Raw genomic sequence first — 6127 nt, forward strand, 5'->3', positions numbered from 1 at the left:
CTTGAACGTTCTTGCCAATTTGTGTGGCAAGACACTTTTGCATCATCCGCTGATATGTTGCTCCCTCATTTTTCAACCCGAAGGGCATTGTTCTATAGCAAAATACGCCATAGGTTGTTATGAAAGCTGTTTTGACCTCATCTTCTTCTTTCAGTCGAATCTGGTTGTAACCAGAATATGCATCCAAGAAGGAAAGACGTTCGCAGCCTGCCGTGGAATCGATAATTTGGTCGATCCTTGGGAGGGGAAAGTGATCCTTTGGGTAGTGTTTATTGAGACACGTAAAGTCGACGCACATGCGAAGGACCTCAGTGTTTTTCTTCGGGACTAGCACTGGGTTAGCTACCCACGTGGCCTCTGTATGTATTTCTTTGATAAATCCAGCTTCTCTGAGTCGATTGATTTCTGACAGCATTGCTTTGCGGTTTGGTTCCGAAAAACGCCGCAAAGGTTGTCTGATTGGCCTAGCCAATGGATCCAAATTAAGGGGGTGCTCGGCAAGTTCCCTGGGTACTCCCGGCATGTCTGCTGGACACCATGCGAAGATTTCCCAGCGCTCACGGAGGAACTCGATGAGCGCGCTTTCCTATGCGAGATCCATGTTTGTTGCGATAGCTGTCGTCTTTTTCTTGGGGTCTGTCGGGTGAATCTGCACTTCCTTTGAGTTTTTGGTTGTATCAAAGGTTGGCTCCTTTAGCGGCCTCCCTCCATCTGGCAACACATCATAATCAGTTGTTAGCCTTGACGCCATATACTCTGCCTGCATCCCGAAAGTTTCTGACAGCCGATGGAAATCCTTGTCGCACTTATCCGCTAGCGCCAAACTGCCTTTTACTGTGATTGGGCCTCTGGGTCCAGGGAGTCTCCATAACAAGTATGTGTAATGTGGTACCGCCATAAACCTGGCATACGCGGGTCGTCCCAATAGAGCATGGTACTGTGATGGAAAATCCACGACTTCGAACTCCAGCCTTTCTATCCTGCAATTCTCTCGGGTTCCAAACTGAACGTCGAGATTGATTTTTCCCAGCGGATAACTTGGCTTGTCTGGTGTCATACCATGAAAACGTGTGTCTGTTGGTTTTAAGTTCGCCAGGGATATATTCATCTTCCTCAATGTATCTGCGTACATGAGGTTTAAACTGTTGCCTCCATCTATGAATACTCGTGAAACGTCGAATCCTGCGATCACCGCTGGTAAGATTAAAGTTGATTGCCCTGGGCGAGGGACTTGCTGCGGGTGGTCCGCTATGGTGAAGCCAATGTCTTGTCCCGACCAATTCAGATACTCTATTGTTGGTGGAGGCATCTTTTCTGCCATGAAAACTTGTCGCGAAATTACTTTCTGAGCTCTATTGGATGGCCTGGCTCTATTGGTGTTGATATAAGGAGGCGGGTGTGGAGCTGCCGCCAATTGTAACTGGTGTCGATTTTCGTCTGTGATTGCGGGAGGAGGTGGAAGGTGGATCTCACTCCTTGGCCCCTGAGGGTGTCTATTTGCTGCCTGTGCGTTGGCATGCCCCGCGAACCTGTTCAGCGCCTGGAACATTCGGCAATCCTTCTGCAGATGCCCCGAATGCCTCTTCCCGTTGTTGTCGAGATAAAAGTGCAACTGGCACGACCCGTTCATCATATCTTCGGGAGATATGTACGGCCTCTGGAACCTTGGACCATTATTTTGCCTATTGGGACGTGGACTATCCCTGTAGTCGTTGCGTTGTTCACCACTCTTTTGATAGTCATCTCGATTATTACTTCCACTATTACCTCGGAAGCCAGCCGATATTTGGCCGGGACCGTCATAGTCGGAGTATTGGCGAGAGAATCATCGTCTATTTTGAATATTTCGATTTCGATCCTCCTCAGGCGACCTGTGCTGCTTGTTGTTGACCGCATCTTCTCCATGTGCCCAGCGATTTGCTATTTCCATGAGTGCTGCTACTGGTTTTGGATTAGTTCTTCCCAAGTCCTCGATGAAATCCTTTCTTTGGATCCCACCGACAAAAGCATCTATCGCCCTCTCGTCAGATATGTTTTCTGCCGAGTTTTTGATGATGTTCCATCTATGGATATACGCCCTCATCGACTCATCATACTTCTGTCGACAGGCTCTCAATTGCTCTATTGACACAGGTTTCTTGCATGTAGACAAGAAATTTTTCACGAACATGTCCTCAAAGGTCTCCCAGCTGTCGATAGATCCGGGTGGTAGCTTTTTAATCCATGATCGAGCTGCCCCACTTAAGTATACTTGGATGCTTTGCATAGCCGTTGCCTTGGTTCCACCCGTTAGTTTTACTGTCTCCAGGTAATCAACCAACCAATCCTTGGGCTCTTGCAACCCGTCGAATTTCTTATAACTATTAGGTAACTTGAAGTCCGACGGGACTCGCGTTTTACGGACTCGTCGAGTGAAACAGGGGAGCCCACACATATCTTCATCATCTACTTCAGGTGACGGCCGACATTCTCTCCTTTCATGTCGCGCCCTGTCGACCCGTGCCTGTGCTGCGGTGTCTCTTGCCGACGTTCTTGGGGGGTCTTGTACTGCCACTGTAGGTCGTGGACTATTTTGTCTTGAAGCACCTTCGGGAGGTGTGCTTGTTCCCGCAAACGTTGTCCCCATGACTCCAACTCCTGCCATAGCCATGTTATACAATGCCTCTCTTGGATCTCCTGGGGGTGGCCTGTTTGCCATTATAAAGGCCTGTGTCGCCATATATCCTGCTTCCGGAGTTTTGGGAATAATGTTTCCTCTTGTGTCAATCGACATGAAGGACATGTCGAGGTTCTGGATCAGATGCTCCCTCTCTGCTTCCGGTATGTTCTGCAGTCGAGATCTTCCCCTGTTGCGGTCATCTCTATGGTTGTCTCCCGAAGTTCCTGAATGTCGACTCAACTCAGCCCTTCGCCTGCTTGAAGCAGAAGCGGCGGCTCTTCTCTTTTCGAGTTCAATTCTATCTTTTTGGAGTTCTCTTCCCGCACGGGCTAGTTTATATTGGTACGCCTGCAATTCTTCGGCTGTTGCAGTGGTATTCATCGGCTCTGTGCCATCCATGGCTCTTGCCGCTCTGTCCCAGGCTTCTTGCGGGAGTTGCACCCTTTGTCGCGGTTCAGGCCCGATGTATTTGGTGCCCAAACATCGCATGAGATCAGCGGGATCGACGTATGGGTTTCCCAAATCATAGAAAGCCTCTGATGTCTCCGGCTCGGCTCGGCTTGCCTCTCCAATTACATAGACTTGATGAGATGTTGAAGTTTGATTTTCATCGGAATTGGTGACACCGTCGTATAGATCGGCGAAGACCTCCCGAATAGAAGTGGATCTATCGATGAAGTCAAAAGTATCGACACTGTCCGAGTCGCTGCTTATATTTGAGTCCGCAGACAACCCGAAGGACATGTTGCTGAAGATCTTGACGAGCTTTCCGCTTGAAGCGGGCTTGGTGAGGCTTGTCGACGAGATCTCTTCATCGCCAGACTCGAACGACGACACCGATGAGGAATCGGAATCGACCGCGACCGATCCCGACGAATCCGGTATCGCGAGACGATGAGACCCCTCCTTTCCGACGCGGAAGTGGAACCTTCCGAACGTCATCTCCATAGGCACCTCCAGATTCGCATATGCATCCATACGGGAGGGCGGGTGAGGAACAAAATCGATTAGAGCAGTTTCGACCTGTTTACCTCGATCCATCGCGTTGCTTGCCACCGAAGATGTCGACGATGTTGAACGTGCCATCGAGATCAGCTCCTTGTCACCTCTAATTCCTACGGATGGCGCCAATTGACAAGGGATTAACTTGTCAATGCCTACGAGTTGTAGACTAGGGTTTTGTTAGAAGTAGAGGGAAAGTAGATCTCGAGGGTTTCAACCGGAAAAGTACTCGATTGCTATGAAAACTAGGGTTATGTTGACAATGATTCGATCCTCTCTTTGTCCCTCGACTCCCCCTTATATAGGAGGCGGAGCCGAGGGTTTCGTGATACACAAGTTACAAAGTCCGGGAGACTCTTTGAGTTCGACCCGTAATAGTTACAACTCTATATTTCTAAACTACTTCATAACTGGGCTTCCGGGCTTCATAAACTTCGGGTCGTGGACCTTTAGTAAACCCCGGGTACCATCTTCGGCAGGCCCATTGGGGATGCCTATGTCAGTTGGGGACACAAGAGACTTCTTGTATCGTAATTGCAGGGTTGCTTGAGAGGGATATCTTTGACCTCTACCTCCCTGAGTTCGATAAACCTTGGGTGATCCACTTAAGGGAAACTTGCTGCTATTCTACAAACCTCTGCACTTGGAGGCCCAACACAGTCTACGAGAATAGAAGCATGCGTAGACATCATAAACCGGCAACAAAATCAGCAGCACTGGACCACAGGTAGGACCGGCATGCCGGGCCGAGCGTCGGACGAACCGATAGGCCAACCGGCGGGCCGGACCGAGCGTCGAACGAACCAGCAAACTGCCGACCCACAGCCAAAAATCTGCGCAATATAGGCATCCGGCGGTCACCGGAGCCTGGCCGGTCAAACCGGCATAGGGTCCGGCCCAGCCGGTTTGGCCGCCGGTTTGGCCATAAACCTTTCGAACGCAGTTTTCTTGAAAGAACTTAACTTTGACAAAGTTTTTAAGCTCAGATTAAGGTGAAACCAATTTTGTTGAAAAGATAACGACGAATAGGACCGCAATAAATATGCAATAACGGCTAATGCAAAGAGGCTGGCCAAACTGCTATTTCTGCCCATGTGCATTAGGAACCTAGAAACGCCTCAGCACCTTTTCTTCGACTGCCCCTTCGCGAGGATCCTTTGCGCGTCCATCGCCTCCTGGCCGCACTGCAGCGCCCTTGCCCCTCGAGCGTGGAGTGCATGTGATAACATGCAAGATGCATGGAATACAATGATAGCTGCAACACACGTTGAACACCGTGATGGAATCAGATCTATCATCATCCTTGTGCTTTGGGAGCTGTGGACAGAAAGAAACGCCAGAATTTTCAAAGAGAAGGCCAGCACTCTGCGACAGCTGATGCATCGGATTCAAGACGAAGCAAATGGCTGGGCCTTCGCAGGTGCAAAGAAGCTACAACGTTTGATCTGGGAGCCTGCCCTCTCCTAGCGCCTTAGAGTTTTTTCAACTTCTCTCTCTTTCTTTTTTCCTCATACCTTGGCCATCGGCCGCGCTGTAAATACTGCTACCTTCTAACGAAATTCGAAAGCCAACAAGTTGTTGGATCTTTCAAAAAAAAAAATATTAAGACTCCTCACATAATTTTTTTAGATGATTTTTTAGAGGGAGCCTCCCAACGACAACAAACAGTAAAAGATATCCAAACTCTAAAACCCAATAAAAGATGCATACGGATGCCGTTTTCGATCAACTTGGGCTTGTTGAAAAGCTAGCAACAATTTAAGAACCTCATACAGAGAAACACCAAGAAGCAACAAGAATATAGGGATGCAAAGTATGCAAATGATGGAGCTCCCTAAGACGATGCGTTCAACTCACCCAGCCGAGAGCTCCTCTTGATAGTGTAGCTATCTATCCTATAACCCGGTCTCCGAACAACCTCCTTGAGACCGGTAAAAAGAAAACCTAGCAATGCCATACCTTTTCCTTGCGCATTCCGCTTGATCTTGATGACAACGCGTCAAGCCCCTTCAAGCCAGAATGCCTCACTGAATCATTGTTGCTTTGTGAAGACTCATGATTCCTCCGGATATACCACTATGGGAAAGCTTCCTTGAAGTACATCTTCACACGTCCATTATTACCGAATGGATGACAAGCTTCAAGCATAAGTTCTCGAGATACCTAACCCATATAGAAAACACAAACACACATATATAGTGGGTTGGCTCATGAGGCATAATTTACAAGGCTTACCATCCACAAGATCATATGATCCAAAGTGGTACAATCCTTATGCTCCATGTGTTGACCAACTTGAATTCAATCTTCGCTCTTAGTATTGATCAACCTTGTATCTCCTCATGCTCTATCATACCATATTGAGGTATATACATAACTCTTCATTTGATTGCATGATCTAAATCATAGTCATCCATAGCTCAACTCATGAGACTATCATGACACCAGCTTAGAGCCATAACTTGA

Source organism: Lolium rigidum, chromosome 3 (genome assembly GCF_022539505.1).
Source record: "Lolium rigidum isolate FL_2022 chromosome 3, APGP_CSIRO_Lrig_0.1, whole genome shotgun sequence".
Classification (NCBI taxonomy): domain Eukaryota; kingdom Viridiplantae; phylum Streptophyta; class Magnoliopsida; order Poales; family Poaceae; genus Lolium; species Lolium rigidum.